This window comes from Pleurodeles waltl, chromosome 11 (genome assembly GCF_031143425.1).
Source record: "Pleurodeles waltl isolate 20211129_DDA chromosome 11, aPleWal1.hap1.20221129, whole genome shotgun sequence".
In the NCBI taxonomy this organism is placed as follows: Eukaryota; Metazoa; Chordata; class Amphibia; order Caudata; family Salamandridae; genus Pleurodeles; species Pleurodeles waltl.
Genome location: NC_090450.1, coordinates 424,932,971 through 424,949,764, shown reverse-complemented (window position 1 = coordinate 424,949,764; position 16,794 = coordinate 424,932,971). Strand labels below are relative to the sequence as shown.

Sequence of the window (16,794 nt, the reverse complement as noted above, 5' to 3'; positions counted from 1 at the left end):
TGTCCTTAACAGAATTGAAACTTTCCTTAACGAGAGCTAGGAAATTTCGCATTCCCCAACAGTGTGCATATGCCCAACCGGGCTGCATGTTCCTCCAGAATCTCCACCTTCCGCTTCCTATCCTGCAAAGGTCAGAAAGCGCATGCGCACAGTGACAGAAGCTTATATTTACACTAACACCACGCGCTACCACCAACCTCCCATACACCCTGGCAGGGGCATATCTTCAATGGGGGCGTTTTGAATGAACACCCTCCCAATAATTGCTCAGCTGGGTCACACAGCCCTCAAATGTCGGTCTGGTTGTTAGTCCAGACAGGGCTGGAGTGAAGAAATGACCCCACACGTGAGAACATACGTTGGAGCCACCCTCCACATGTCTCCATCGAGGAGCCGAGGCCAGATTCTAACTCTGAGTCCCTGCAGCAGTACTGATGTTTAACTCTTGCAGGCTTACAGCTCATGTGTCTGAGTCACCAGGCGTCAGATTAGTGTGGCACATATGTGTAGCTCTTGGTGTAAAACTCACAGAATCCCTGCAGGGCAGCTGCTTTCCTTGGGTTCACCTGAACTCGTTCATCCCTGTAGTGCGAGTAAAGTGACCTTTATGGGGGTTTTAGGGGCACACTAAGCACAGTATTTACCCAAAGGCAGGAAAGTTCTAATAATGCTATTACCAGGACTTCGCTTTTGTTATAGTGTTAAATGTCTTCTGGAGTGTGATTCTGATAATACTCATCTTGGAAGCAGAGAACTCTGTATAATCTGCGGGCACCTGTTTTGTTACATTGGAGTATTAATAAGCCTGCTCTAGGCCATTGCATGTAATATAACACATTTGTATTCTAGGTAAGGTCGCAGCCTTACGTACAGCATGAGGCACCAGTACCCTGGTCAGCAGATAAAGTATATGTAGAATGTACCTGCAGCCCGTGAGGTACCATATATTGTATCAATAGTCTGAGGTGCCGTGGCCCTGTCTTTGGAGTGTCATACGTCTCTGTAAACCCTGCTTCAAGTCATGTCTGTATAACATTCCAAGAAGCGTGTGCACTTCCTGTGCAGCCTGCTTGATGCCTGTATGTATGAGATACCTGGATAACTCCTACAGCCTACTAGGCATATGGATATTGTGACAATAGCATGTGAAGTGCCTGTACAATGTACCTGTGGTCTCCTTGCATCCTGGGTGTTTGGGAGACTGCAGTCACTGATTGCACATGCCTCCCTGGAGCTAAACTTTGTCATTGGGTTGATTGGTCTCCCATTCCCCAGCATATAAGGAGCAGCAAGGGCCTGCTCCACTACACAGAACTGACCATGCACAGAATGGAAGATGTCCTCTACACCAAACCCTCTACCTTGAATTCACCTAGATAGAAAGGAGAATTCTGTATATGCTTGGCTCTTGGCCCTGAACAAATAGACTCCTGTAAACACATGGTAAAGAAAGTTCTGAAGTTACTTAATGGTCACACCTACAACATTACAAAACTCCTAAACAAAGAAATACATCAATATTTTTCAATCAATATTACCTATTTTTGTGGTATAAAGTACAACGTTTGTTCTGTTTTTCATTTGGACGAGACATCTGCAGTTGATCTGAGCCCATAGCTCTTGGAATTGGGGCATGAACCTTGTGAAGGTACGTGCCTCATTGTTGGATGCCGTTTCTACCTTCTACGTAAGAGGCTTCCCATTGTGAATTCAGTCTCTAGACACATCTGTAAAATGAGCCAGTAGGATTCAGATTTTTGGTAACACTACACACAGGTCTTAACAAGAAAGTTACCAATGGATTGCAACACAAGGTTACCCAGTTCTTGAATGCCCCAACCATTAGTTTACCAAGACCACCTACAATTCTGAAAGCTGCTTAAACTTCTTTGGTTCTGGCCCTTCGAGTTCTTTCAGCGACATTGTAGGAGGCTGGCCTGGCTTGTAGTGGGTACCAAGGGGTACCAGGACCAGTTATCCCTTATCAGTGTAGAAGAGGTGTTTCTAGCAGCTTAGGCCGATAGAAGGTAGCTATAGCAGAGCAGCTTAGGCTGAACTAGGAGACATGCAAAGCTCCTACTATACCACTGGTGTCATATGCACAATATCAAAAGAAAACACAATACACAGATATACTAAAAATAAAGGTACTTTATTTTTATGACAATATGCCAAAAGTATATTAGTGAGTACCCTCAGTGTGAGGATGCCAAATATACACAAGATATATGTACACAATACCAAAAATATGCAGTAATAGCAAAAGGAAGTAATGCAAGCAATGTAACGTTACAGTAGATTGCAATAGGAGACAATAGGCCTAGGGGCAACACAAACCATATACTCCAAAAGTGGAATGCGAACCACGAATGGACCCCAAACCTATGTGAGCTTGTAGAGGGTCGCTGGGGCTGTAAGAAAACAGTGAGGGTTAGAAAAATAGCCCACCCCAAGACCCTGTAAGGTAGGTGTAAAGTGCACCTACAACCCCCAGAGAGCACAGAAGTCGTGATAGGGGGATTCTGCAAGGAAGACCAACACCAGCAATGCAACAACAGTGGATTTCCGGACCTGAGTACCTGTAAGACAAGGGGACCAAGTCTAAGAGTCGCGACAGTGTCGAGAGTGGGCAGACGCCCAGGAAATGCCAGCTGAGGGTGCAAGGAAGCTGCCACCGAATGGAAGAAGCTTTGTGTTCTGCAAGAACGAAGAGGACTAGGAACTTCCCCTTTGGAGGATGGATGTCCCATGTTGTGAAGAAGCTTGCAGATGTCTTCCCACGCAGAAAGACCGCAAACAAGCCTTGCTAGCTGCAAGGGTCGCAGTTAGGGTTTTTGGATGCTGCTGTGGCCCAGGAGGGACCAGGATGTCGCCACTTGGATGAGGAGACAGAGGGGGCGCCCAGCAAGTCAGGGAGCCCTCACAGAAGCAGGCAGCACCCGCAGAAGTACCGGAACAGGCACTTGGAAGAGGAGTGAACCGGAGTCCACCCGAAGTCAGAAAAGTGAGTCCCACGACGCCGGAGGACAACTCAGAAGGTTGTGCACTGCAGGTTAGAGTGTCGGGGACCCAGGCTTGGCTGTGCATGAAGGAAATCCTGGAAGAGTGCACAGCAGCCGGAGCAGCTGCAAATCACGCAGTACCCAGCAATGCAGTCTAGCTTGGGGAGGCAAGGACTTACCTCCACCAAACTTGGACTGAAGAGTCACTGGACTGTGGGAGTCACTTGGACAGAATTGCTGAGTTCCAGGGACCACGCTCGTCGTGCTGAGAGGGGACCCAGAGGACCTGTTATGCAGTCTTTTGTTGCCTGCGGTTGCAGGGGGAAGATTCCGTCGACCCACAGGAGATTTCTTCAGAGCTCCTGGTGTAACAAGGAGGCAGGCTACCCCCAGAGCATGCACCACCAGGAAACAGGCGAGAAAGTCAGCAGGATGAAGCGATACAAGGTTGCAGTAGTCGTCTTTGCTACTTTGTTGCAGTTTTGAAGGCGTCCTGAGCAGTCAGCGGTCGATCCTTTGGCAGAAGGTGAAGAGGGAGATGCAGAGGAACTCTGGTAAGCTCTTGCATTCGGTATCTGAAGAATTCCCCAAAGCTGAGACCCTAAATAGCCAGAAAAGGAGGTTTGGCTACCTAGGAAGGAGGATAGGCTAGTAAGAAAGGTAAGAGCCTATCAGAAGGAGTCTCTGACGTCACCTTCTGGCCCTGGCCACTCAGAGCAGTCCAGTGTGCCAGCACACCTCTGAATCCAAGATGGCAGAGGTCTGGGGCACGCTGGAGGAGCTCTGGGCACCTCCCTTGGGAGGTGCAGGTCAGGGGAGTGGTCACTCCCCTTTCCTTTGTCCAGTTTCGCGCCAGAGCAGGGCTGGGGGATCCCTGAACCAGTGTAGACTGGCTTATGCAGAGGTGGGCACCATCTGTGCCCATCAAAGCATTTCCAGAGGCTGGGGGAGGCTACTCCTCCCCAGCCCTGACATCTATTTCCAAAGGGAGGGGGTGTAACACCCTCTCTCTGAGGAAGTCCTTTGTTCTGCCTTCCTGGGCCAGGCCTGGCTGGACCCCAGGAGGGCAGAAAGCTGTCTGAGGGGTTGTCAGCAGCAGCAGCTGCAGTGAAACCCCAGGAAAGGCAGTTTGGCAGTACCCGGGTTCTGTGCTAGAGACCCGGGGGATCATGGAATTGTCACCCCAATGCCAATCTGGTGACAATTCCACGATCTTAGACATGTTACATGGCCATGTTCGGAGTTTCCATTGTGACGCTATACATAGGTAGTGACCTATGTATAATGGACGCGTGAAATGGTGTCCCCGCACTCACAAAGTCCGGGGAATTTGCCCTGAACAATGTGGGGGCACCTTGGCTAGTGCCAGGGTGCCCACACACTAAGTAACTTTGCACCCAACCTTCACCAGGTGAAGGTTAGACATATAGGTGACTTATAAGTTACTTATGTGCAGTGGTAAATGGCTGTGAAATAACGTGGGCATTATTTCACTCAGGCTGCAGTGACAGGCCTGTGTAAGAATTGTCAGAGCTCCCTATGGGTGGCAAAAGAAATGCTGCAGCCCATAGGGATCTCCTGGAACCCCAATACCCTGGGTACCTCAGTACCATATACTAGGGAATTATAAGGGTGTTCCAGTATGCCAAAGTGAATTGGTGAAATTGGCAACTAGCCTGTTAGTGACAATTTGGAAAGCAGAAAGAGCATAACCACTGAGGTTCTGGTTAGCAGAGCCTCAGTGAGACAGTTAGTCATCACACAGGGAACACTTACAGGGCACACTTATGACCACTGGGGCCCTGGCTGGCAGGGTCCCAGTGACACATAAACTAAAACAACATATATACAGTGAAATATGGGGGTAACATGCCAGGCAAGATGGTACCTTCCTACAGAAATCCAAATTACTCTAGCCCCTATGGATGTGCTTTTCATTAGAGAGGATGCAATGTAGGTACAGCCTAACCCAATCCATGGATTCATTAAGTTTGCCAGATACTCTTCTTTGAGGCCCGGTTGATGTCTCCTGTAGTTCACTAAATTAAATTCTGTGGATTCCACTGCCTTTGCTCTAAGCAGAGGAAGGCAATACTTGATGAGACCACTACTAGCCTAGCTGTTCAGAAAGGCCTTGAGCTGCACAAGTTTACAACAGGACAAAAACTGATTCGTACCTGGAAAAGCCAAAAGCCATAGTGACCTACCTTGACCCTAACCTATAGTTTCCATCCCAGGAAGTCATATCACTCAGCCGACTCACTATATATGGGCTTAGTGGCTAGTTTAGGGGCCAGTGTCTCAGGAAAAGCCCTGAGACGAATCTGCTTTCTGTCTGCATTTGGGGTGAGAGGTTTATTGGTATTGAGTGACAAAGGCCCTAGAAGATGCTTCTGAGGGTGTTGCAACTTAGATGGAGCAAGGTGGTGGGGCCGAACATTCTTTGTCTTTGTTTCACCTTATTATTGTGAAGCGGTTCAGAGAAAGTGTTGGCAGTGTTTCTAACATGGTTTGGTAGTGGGTAGGTGTTCAGTGCCTTAAAAGAAGCAAGAGGACAAGATAACCTCAAAGAGTGATTTGTAGCTCAGTGCACGTGGACAGGCACATCTCGGGAAGAGATTCTTTTCAAGGTTTGGTGAACATGCTCAAATGGAGAACAGAAATAAGAGTAATTTTTGTGTTTCATTTGGTTCCAAATGGCTCAACACTAATACACCCCATGCATTCCTATTAACCATCCACTCAGCTGCACCACCAGCACTCTGGTCCTTATAGTTGGGTACACTATGGGGCATATTTATACTCCGTCTGCGCCGATTGTGCGTTAAAAATTTTGACGCACAATCAGCGCAAACGTTGGCCCGTATTTAAACTTTGACGCCCGCGGACGACCAAATTCCACCGTGTGCGTCATTTTTTGGATGCGGCAACCCGCCTTGCGTTAATTATATGCAAGGTAGGCGTTCCCGTCCAAAAAATGGCTTAAACGGCCATGCGTCGTATTTATGTTTTCAGGCAAAAATGGCGCACGGCCGGGAGGCGGAGCCAGAAAATGACGCACAGCCCGATTTGCGTAAAAAATTAACACCTGGGTCAGGGCAGGCATTAAAATGGGGCAAACACACCTGTATTTAATCAGAACACACAGAACAAACAGAGCAGCACAGCAGCAACAGGGAGCCATGAGGTGATTCTAATCCAGCGTGCACGCAGATGCAGAGCCCAGCAGCAACAACAGCAGCCACAACAACACCAGCAGGGACCCCAAAGGCAGCGCAGAAGGCAGGAGAGGACATTCCGCCCAAGAACAACCCTTCAGGGCCTCAGGGAACATGACATCATCCAGAGGTACCGGTTGAACTGGCAGGCCATTCAGCAGCTGCTGCGAAACATTGAACAGCAGTTGGCCCCCACTTTGGTGACACCCCGCACCATCCCAACAGAAACAAAGCTGCTTTCCGTACTTCATATGCTGGCAAGTGGCTCTTTCCAAACTGGTGCCCTGGTTAGCGGAATATCACAACCATCATTCTCCGCCTTTTTGCCCAAAGTACTGGATGCCATCATTGGACTGACACCCCGCCACATCTGCTTCCCTAACACAGTGCAGAAGCAGCAGGAAACAAAACAGGGGTTCTACGCAATCAGTGGCTTTCCACACGTCCTTGGTGCAATCGACTGCACACATGTACGCCTTGTGCCACCTGCTGCAACTGAACACCTCTACCGCAACAGGAAGTACACACATTCCATCAACGTGCAGGCCATAGTCGATCACCAGGGATTGATCACCAACATCGTGGCTAAATATCTTGGGAGTGTACATGACTCATACATCTTCCGTCACTGCACCATCAATGAACACTTCCAGGATGGACGGTATGGCAATGGACTACTTGTTGGTAAGTACAAAAACCTACTTATATACTCACTGCACAGCAACCCTCTAGGACACACAACACATACACCACAACAGCAACATGTCAACAGGAACACACTGAGGTCGTGACATCACTAGCCATGTTTCTTAAGTCACCATTGAACCTGTCACACATTGGAAATTACTGTACAGCCTAATGTCAAGACGTCAATGAGTGTGGTTGCCTAAATGTCACCTTGCAAATTGTAAGTGTCCCAATGACCTTTACATTAATACATTGCATAAGTTTCAAGGTATGGGATGTCCAGGGTACTTTGATATGAACATGTTAACAACACTTTCAATTTTAACTGTGCATGGAACTATCATCTCACCCCCAGTGAAGACACACGGACACCTGTATCACAAGTCACAATGCTAGGGAGGGCACACTGTACTGCAAATCCCAAAACATACTGCTCACAAACGGTTAGCAGACAAACACTCTTTCAGCCAAGGAAACAACACATTGCAGATGGTACAGCCTACAAGCATAGGATGTCACATTAGTACACAAAAGAGTCACAGACAACACAAGACAACTACTGCCATGAAAGGTCTTTTCAATAGTGCCAGCTACATCAACATGATCCCATTCATTTTCTGTGGCAGCTGATCAGTGGTATGGCATCCAGCCATGGATTATGACACCATTTGGCAACCCAAGTACTGCTGCAGAGCGTGCATACAACGAGGCCCATAGGAGGACATGCAGCATTGTCGAGCGGACCTTCGGCATCCTCAAGTCAAGGTTCCGCTGCCTCGACATCACTGGTGGTAGCCTCCTATATTCCCCCGAGATGGTCTGTAGGATCATCCTCACATGTGCAATATTGCACAACATTTGTATCAGAAGAAACATTCCCCTTCTGGAACCAGAACCACACATGCCTGAAGAGGAGGAAGAGGAGGATGCTGGCCTGCAACAGGAGGGGGAACTACAGAACACAGCTGCTGGTATACGCAGGCGGCAACAGATTGTAAATAATTTCTTCTGAATATGATCACCTTCACCACTTTAGTTAACTAATTTAAATAAACACCTATTCTAATCACCATATCATGGTCTGGCTATTCCTTTTTGCACACCTTCATCTCTACTTATCAGAATAAGAGTGTTGCCTCATGGAGCATTGCTGAGATACTGAGTAGGACACGGAACATCCCAGAGCTAATGTGATGCCTAACATACAATGGTCACATACACACACACTCTTAATGACATATATCATGTACATATCTCCTTTGAAGGCCAATAGCAGAGGACCACAACTATTTCACACATACATGTTGAAAGCAAGGTCCAACGCAGCATATGGCACACAACTATGACACCATCACTCAATAAGGGGAAAACAAGCCTCATACATGAGGCAGTCAGTGTGCTTTGGCATCACTAACAGGAATGTCTGACAAGACCCTTGACAGCAGTTAGTCCAACTGCATCCAATATTTGCAAGGAATATCTGTGACTAGAGTCCCATAGAAGCAGAACAGAGACAGCAGAAGTGCCACACATATGACATGCATTGCGCACATGACATTCCATGCACATGTCAGCCCATTTCCTAACTCCTGACACTCCCATGCACCTGGTCACAACCCACCTGTCGGAAGAGGTCCCTGGAATACTAAGATGTGTACCCTGATAATACCTCCTCTACACACACAGACCTACATTAGCAAACCAGTGTGCTACACCCTTTCCTAAGGTATGCCATTGTCATATAACATCTGACTGCATGGACGTCAGGTCAATTTATACACTGTCTTCTAGTTTCAAAGCCCTGTTAGCACATGTAGATTGCTTCCCCTTGTGAAAATGTCTGTTGGCCCTTAGAATGCAAGTCTCACCTACAGGACTGGTGAGAAACAGATGCAGCCCACACCTGTGATCACCTCCATGCACACCACCCATTTAAAAAAGCACTGCCCCTGATGATGCCTGGACCAGCATAGGAGTTGCCATTATGTCAAATACACCATCAACCATTGATACTAATTAAGCCGTGTAACACAGCCCTTGGGTTCATTTGTCACCTTCAAAAACACAGGACGTACACAGTTTGACATGTCAACTATCTAGTTTGTCCTCAAAACAGTCTCAGTCAGACCACTGATTATGTAACCTGTCCAGTAGCTGGCTCCTGAATCACCTTGCATTCTGTCAGCCTGACTGGCAACTGTCTGTGCGTCACACTAAAGTATCCCTGTGTCTACATATGTACCACACTTGCGTTAGCAAACCTGCCATTCATCAGGGGGCATTGGGCATGGGCTTCTTCCATGCATACACAAATACATTGTATAACATCATCTGCCTTTTAACTGTACCATTTGAGTTACTTCCTCTTGGAAATGCAAAATTCATGGCCCATCCCTTGTCTGGGTTGCATATATGCATGAATGACAAAGTGTGACAGTGTCCCAGGGTCATAGGCAGGGATTGGGTACGGGGCTTTCAGCACAACCAGCAACCTCTGATAATGTACATGAATAATACACAAATGTCAGAACCATGACAGTTCACACTCAGCATCACAGTTCTGCGTACTTCAGCCACACTGTTAATCTTGTTGACAATTTGTTGCCATATAGCCTCTCTTCTACTGATTGGCAACTTTGATGTGACAAACAGTTGGTGCTGGTGTTCCGTCATCTCTTTAACCAGGATTTCCTGCTCCTCTGCACTGAAGCAACACTTTCTTTTCTTCTTAAAAGTGTCCTGGTTCTTGTGTGGGTCCTTCTGGCTGGTTCCTGGTCTGCTGTCATCTTCCTGGGGTCTGTAGTGGCATTGGGATCCATTTTGGCTCTCCTCTGGTGAAATGGCTGTGTTCGCTGGGGTTTTTGACGCTATTGTGTCAAAAACAACGGAGCATATCCGGTTTGCGGTGTCGTAAATCGACCCACAGTCATTTCCGCCACGTTAACGTCGTTTTCCTTTACGACTTGACGCCGCGGTGTGCGTCAAAAATAATGACTCCCACCTGTTGTTTGCGCCGCCGTGCGTCAAAGTATAAATATGACGCCCGCACAGCGCACCAAAATGGCGTTAGCCGTCAGTAATATTTTTGACGCAAAACGCGCCGGCGCAGTTTTGCGTCAAAAAGTATAAATATGGGCCTATGTATCTTGTTGGGAAATCTGAGATTCACACCTCCTAACAATATTGCCTAAGATACGCCTCTGCACCCTGAATGTCACAAGGTGTGCCTTGTCACTTAACTCAACTGTGCAGGAAAGCTTACAGTTTCCTTATCGCTACAGAAGGTATTTTACTCTATCGTCCCCCGGCCCTGTTTCCAGTTTCTTTCAAATCTGGCCTGATTTGATTGAGCCTTTAGTTATGTCCTCTAAGGCCATTATTGTAGGGGATTTTAACATGCATTTTGAGGAAACTAATAAACCGGCAGTATGGGGATTTTTAGACCTTATGTCAAGCTTTGATTGGACCCTTAGGGTTTCTTCTGCTACCCACATAGCCGGTCATTTATTAGATGGGGTTTTTGCCCGCTCAGAAGATCAGTTGGCCTTAACTAACACTCCACTGAGTTGGACGGATCACAATCTTCTGATGTTTACAATAATAGCGAGCATCCCCCCCCCAGGCACTCACAGCCCATAGTAAATTTATTAGATTATGGAATCGCGTTACGCCAGAAGATTTGTTTCCGGCTTTAGAAGAGGGATGGAACAGGGCAAGTAAGCTGTCCCTGTCTAAATTAGAAAGCTTCAATCAGGGCATTGAAACTGCTATGAAGCAACTGGCCCCTCCCAAAAAACTAAGGTCTGTCGAATCTAAGAAATTTAATCAACCTTGGTTTACACAAGATCTTAAACATCTTCAGAAGGTGTATCATCGTCAAGAGCGCCGCTGGAAATTTAATTCCCCTTCTGTGGAGAAAGACAATTTGAAAGTTGCTCTTAAAAATTACAAATTGGCGAGTTTCAGAGCTAAATCAGATTTTTACACTCTTATAATCAAAAAGGCTTCTAATGCTCCTAGAGAGCTTTTTAAAGTTATCAAAACTCTCACATCCTCTACTTCGTCACCTGAACTGATCAATTCTCAAGATTTTTGTGACAAGGTTGCTGATCGTTTTAAAAATACAATTTTACAAATTCACTCTAGTTTTATTATTCATGAGGATTTGGTGAGCCCGTCTATGCCGACCAACCTGGACTCTAACGATACTCATACGATCCTTGCCAATTTTTTACCTCCTTCCCAGGATTGTGTTCAAAAGCTGATTGCTGAAACCAAATCGGGTTCCCCTTTGGACCTCTGCCCTGCCTCTATCTTTCAGTTGGCTCCTGCACTCTTTTCACATGCTATAGCTCCTATTTTTCAGGAGGTCCTCTCTCTAGGGATCTATCCTGCTCCCTGGAAAGAGATTGTTGTCATCCCCCTGAAGAAAAAGCCTAATGGCGATAATTCAGATCTGAGTAACCTACGTCCCATTGCACTTCTCCCGTTCTTGTCTAAAATCTTTGAAAAGTATATTAATAAGGAACTCACTAAGGGCCAGATGTACCAAAGTATTTTATCCATTCTGTGTCTATGGGAAAAAGCTTTCGTACATATGGCCCTAAGTTTCTCACGAAGGAAGGAACTCTGGATCCTTCTCAACAAGGTTTTAGATCAGCCCACAGTACGGAGTCCGCCCTTATTTCATCATCAGACTCCATCCGGAGAATGATGGATAAAGGACAAGGGGCCATCCTAATTCTTCTGGATTTGTCAGCGGCGTTTGACACTATTTCTCCCCAGATTTTATTAGCCCGTCTCTCTCAGGCAGGCATCAGAGATCAAGCACTTACGCTACTGAAGTCCTTTTTAACTGAAAGATGGACCTCGGTAAGCGGAGGTGATTTTAAATCTACAGCCTATCTCTTACCCTGCGGGGTTCCACAGGGCTCTTCATTAAGCCCGACCCTGTTCAATGTTTACATTGCCCCCCTTGCCAATTTGATTCGGCCACTGGGTTTTCTCCCCACATTCTACGCTGACGATACTCAGTTAATCGTCCCAGTGAACAAGAATTGGGAGGATGCAGCCGATCGCTGCAATAATTGTATGCAAGCTATTAGTAATTGGATGAGGACCAATCGGTCGAAACTTAGCGGTGCCAAGACCGAAATTCTGTGTTTCGGCTCGGGCATTGAACGGTGCAGCCCTCTGTGGTGTCCAGCAGATTGTGGGGCTCTCCCTGTCCCCACCACTGCTAGTAGAAATTTGGGGGTCATTTTCGATGACCGCCTCCCCTTTAAAAACCAGGTAAACTCCACTGTCTCCAGGTGTTATTGGACGCTAAAAATGTTGCGGAAAGGTTTTCCCTACCTGCAACAGGAATGGAGAATTATAGTTACTCTAGCTCTAGTCACATCCAAGATGGATTATTGCAATGCCCTGCTCTGCAACCTGGACAGTGTTTCCTTGAAAAAACTTCAGCTAATTCAGAATCTAGCAGCTAGATCTATTTTTAAGTTACCCTGTTCTGTTTCAGCCACAAACAGCATTAAACATTTGCACTGGGTCCCGGTGGCCCAACGCATCACTTTTAAAACTCTTTGTATCACCCACAAAGCGGTGCACGGTATTGGCCCTCATTACCTGGTTTCGGGTCTTTGTGGTACAGACCCAGGAGTCATCTTAGGTCTCTCGAGGCCTTTAAAATCCAGGTTCCTCTGACCCACAAAGCTAGATGGGGGGACAAGGCCTTTACTGTTGCAGCAGGCCAAATGCTGGAATACTCTCCCTCTTTATATTAGAAAGGAATCCAGTTATTTGAGTTTCAGGAAATTGATTAAAACCGGGCTCTTCCCACGTTAGCTGATGAAGGTTTCTGGTCTTCTTCCACTCGCTGCTCTGTGTTCTCACTTCCATTTTCAGCGCTTCGATGCTCTCCGGAGCCGGAAAGCGCTTTATAAATACCCCTACATACATACATACATACATACATACATACATACATACATACATACAGCTAGGCAACAGTTGTATCTTTCTTATCGTCCCACCATGTCCATATCTTTGGTCCAGATTCACAGGTAAGTTCTCTCTCTCGCGACAATGTCTAAAAGCACTAGTAGTAACCCTCTTCAATAGCACCTATACTGATTGAGCTGCTCATCATCACGTACAAATACTAACCATTTATCACCTGTTCCTTTGCCAGTTAATAGTAGCCGGCAACTTATGTAGGCTATTCTTGTGGACCCTTCAAATCAATTGCATTTGGTTATTTAGCTTTTATGTCACTTGTTCAAGCCTTTTGTTGTCATTTGCTCAGTGTTTTTCCTTACACATGCTAATCTTGCCTTCTCAATACAGGCATTTTTTTTCTTCCAGAGATGATGGTCCAAGGCTGGTGCTGCGCAGCTTTGTGGTGTAAATTACCTTGTCAAATTGTTAGGAAGCCGGTTCCATACAATGGGATCAAATAAGAGCTGATTTATTCACTGCTCAACCAACTTGTGTGAGAAGCACTTAACAGCAAACGAATCAGCACCCAGAACAAGCTGATAGAATGTCATTCCAGTGATAACTATCTACTTCAAAGCTTAATATGCACTACTTAACTAATTATAAAATGGAAAGACATATTTTCAGGTACTGCATAATACAGTCTTACTACTATAGTAAATGTATCTCCTCCACATGTAATTTTGTTTCTTTTTTGGATAGTTTATTTCGGTGGATGAAATGTATGAAACGATGTACCTTTTTCAGACCTACACACTCCTAATCAGCCCTCCAGTTTCCAAGAGGAGGGTCATAGTTCTCTCCTGATTGACTGTGTTATCTGGACTGCCAGAGTTGAGAGATCCCTTGTTGTGAGTGATCCGTAATAAAACAAGTTTCATCACGAACAAATGTCCACAGATATTTTAATATAATAGAGCACGTTAGCACCAATGTCCTCACAGCCACTCCAGACCTCGACCAGCATCAACTGTCAAAGCCTAGAACTCCCCGACACACCAGCGCAGACATAAACATTCTAAACTTACATTCTGCACAGCTATTACATAGCACATCTTCCCCCTTCACAATACAGAAAATAAAAAAAACGATATCATCAGTAACATTTCCTATTTAAAACATTTTATAAGCATCCAAGTACTTAGGTCTAATATTCTTTCTAAGCCTCCCCTTTAAATCACTGGCAGCAAAATTAGGTACAACTCCTGCAGAATCATCCAATTCATTTCTAACATCTGCTTGTACATACTCAGTGCTACTACTATTTACAACTTGAGTGTCTTCAACCTACCACCACGTTTCCCCTCATCAGTTCATCCACATCACCATCTCCTTGACCCACACTTCTCACACTCCCTTCATGATTATCATTCTGGAACTCATTTAGGCTCCAACTAACATCCCCCCGATTTCTATTCATGTTATCCACAAATCCATCACTTTCACCAATATTTACTCGCCTGTTTGTCCCTCTCTGACGTTTCCGGGAAAGTGTAATGCTGTCTGGAATTTTAACAACATCTCTCTTATCCCACCACTTACTATTTTCTACTTTAACTGCATGTTGGGATGTGCATACCACCTTAGTTTCAGGGTCAAATCTGGACTCTTTCTATCCTTTCCTTTGAGGTACTCTAACTTTAATTCTGTCTCCTATTCTTAACTGCACATCACTCACATTTTTAAGCGAATCATACCTCATCTTGCTTATCACTCGTGCATTATCAACTCTTGTCTTGACTTATATCAGGGATTCTATCATTCACATTATGTACGAAAGTACTGTCTTTCTTGGCATGATTACCCCCTTTTCTGCCTAATGTCAATGTGTTTGACTGCGTTCACTGGGATCCTGCCCTGCTAACTAGGACCCCAGTGATTATGCTCTTTCTCCCAAAACTCTGTATTACATCCCACAACTGGCATACTGGTGCATCCATATAAGTCCCTAGTATATGGTACTTAGGTACCCAGCACACGGGGGTTCCAGGGATTCACCATGGGCTGCAGCAGTTATTCTGCCACCCAAATTGAGCCCATGCAAATGGTTCTACAGGCCTGCCATTGCAGACTGCATGAACTGGGTGCATACACCCGTTTTCACTATAGGTCACTACACCAGGTCACTATAAGTCACCCCTATGATAGGTCCTCTCAGCCCAGAGGACAGGGTGCATGTACCTGTGTGTGAGGGCATCCCTGCACTAGCAGAGGTGCCCCCACAAATTCCAGACCCATTTTCCTGAACTTTGTGTGTGCCGGGACGCCATTGTATGCATGTACTGGACATTGGTCACTACCTATGTCCAGCTACATAATGATAATTCCGAAACTAGGCATATTTGGTATCAAACAAGTTGAAATCATACCCCAATACTTTTACAAATATTGGTTGTATGATTCCATGCAGTCCGGGGGCTCATTAGAGGACCCACAACATTGCTTCCACAGCCTTCTGAGGTTTTCCAGGCAGTTCCAACTACTGTCACCTCACAGACAGGTTTCTGCCCTCCTGTTGCTTGAGCAGCTGAAGCCCAGGAAGGCCGAACAAAGGATTTCCTTGAGGAGAGGGGTGTTACACCCTCTCCCTTTTTAAATTGGTGTTACATGGCTTGGGAGGGCTAGCCTTCCCTAGCCACTGGTATGCTTTGAAGGGCACATTTGGTGCCCTCTGTGCATAAACCAGTCTACACCAGTTCAGGGACCTCCAGTCCCTGCTCTGCTGTGAAACTGGACAGTGGAAAGATAAATGACCACTGCCCTGCCCATTACCACCACAGGGGTGGTGCCCAGAGCTCCTCCAGAGGGTCCCTGGGTTCTGCCATCTTGAATCCAAGGTTGCAAGGAACTCTGGTAGCATCTGAGTGGCCGGACCAGGCAGGTGATGTCAGAGCCCCCTCCTAATAGGTGGTCACCTATCTAGGTGACCAATCCCCCTTTCAGGGCTATTTAGGGTCTCTCTATTGGGGGGTTCCTCAGATTCGGCCTGCAAAATTCCAGCAGGATTCCTCTGCATCCCTTACTTCAACTTCTGTCCAAAGAAACTTAATCTGGACTCTCCAGGACCCGATAATCTGCAACAAAGACGAAGACTTCACCTGCAACATTGTTTCTCTGGCTCCCTCCAGCTTTTGCAACATTTCCCCGGTCCTGCATCCTCTGAGGACAGCCCGTCTTCAGTCTGCACAGGAAAGAAGGAGGAATCTCCCTTGGAGTGAAGGAGTCACTCCCCTGCATCTGCAGGCACCAACAGCAACGACAAATGGTCCTGGATCCCCTCTCCTGCTGAGCTGCGTGGATCCTGCAATACAGGTGGTGGTCGGAAGTGGTCCAGACGGTCCTGTCTACCAGCCGTCCAACTTGTGTAGAGATAAGCCCTTGTCTTCCCACCCAGGACAGTACCCCGTGCACCATGTTCATGCAGCTCCAGTCCAAGCACTCCTTCCTGTGACGTACAGCTCCCTGAGTGACTCTCCTGTGGCTAGGACTCCTTTTCGTAGTGCTGTGTGGGCTCCTTTTGTACCTTCTGTGTCCCCGTCCCGTGGGAGTCCTGTGTGTGCTCCGGTGGGCTCTCTGCGACACTGAGGGTCACCTCCGGCTCCCCCTTCTGGGCTGAGTCCTTGTGGGCCTTGCTGGTCCCTGGCAGCGCCACTTTCCACCAACCGCGTGTTTTGCCTGTGCCAAGGCTTGTTGGTGGAATCCGGACACGCAAACCCGACTGCAGTGTTCTGTCACCTAGTGTATATAACTTGTGTATTACTTACCTCCTAATGGAATATTGCCTCTATAGTAATTTTGGTGTTGTGTTACAATAATAAAGTACCTTTTTTTGTAACACATGTGTGTAAGTGCTGTGTGACTACAGTGGTATTGCATGATCTTTGCAT

General features: G+C 46.5%; 1 protein-coding gene across 1 annotated transcript in view; it reads left to right on the top strand.

Annotated features, from left to right (window-relative positions):
- Positions 1 to 16,794, top strand: part of EFHD1 (EF-hand domain family member D1) — a 305,918-nt gene that overhangs the window by 274,799 nt on the left and 14,325 nt on the right. The gene's annotated exons all lie outside the window — the stretch shown is intronic.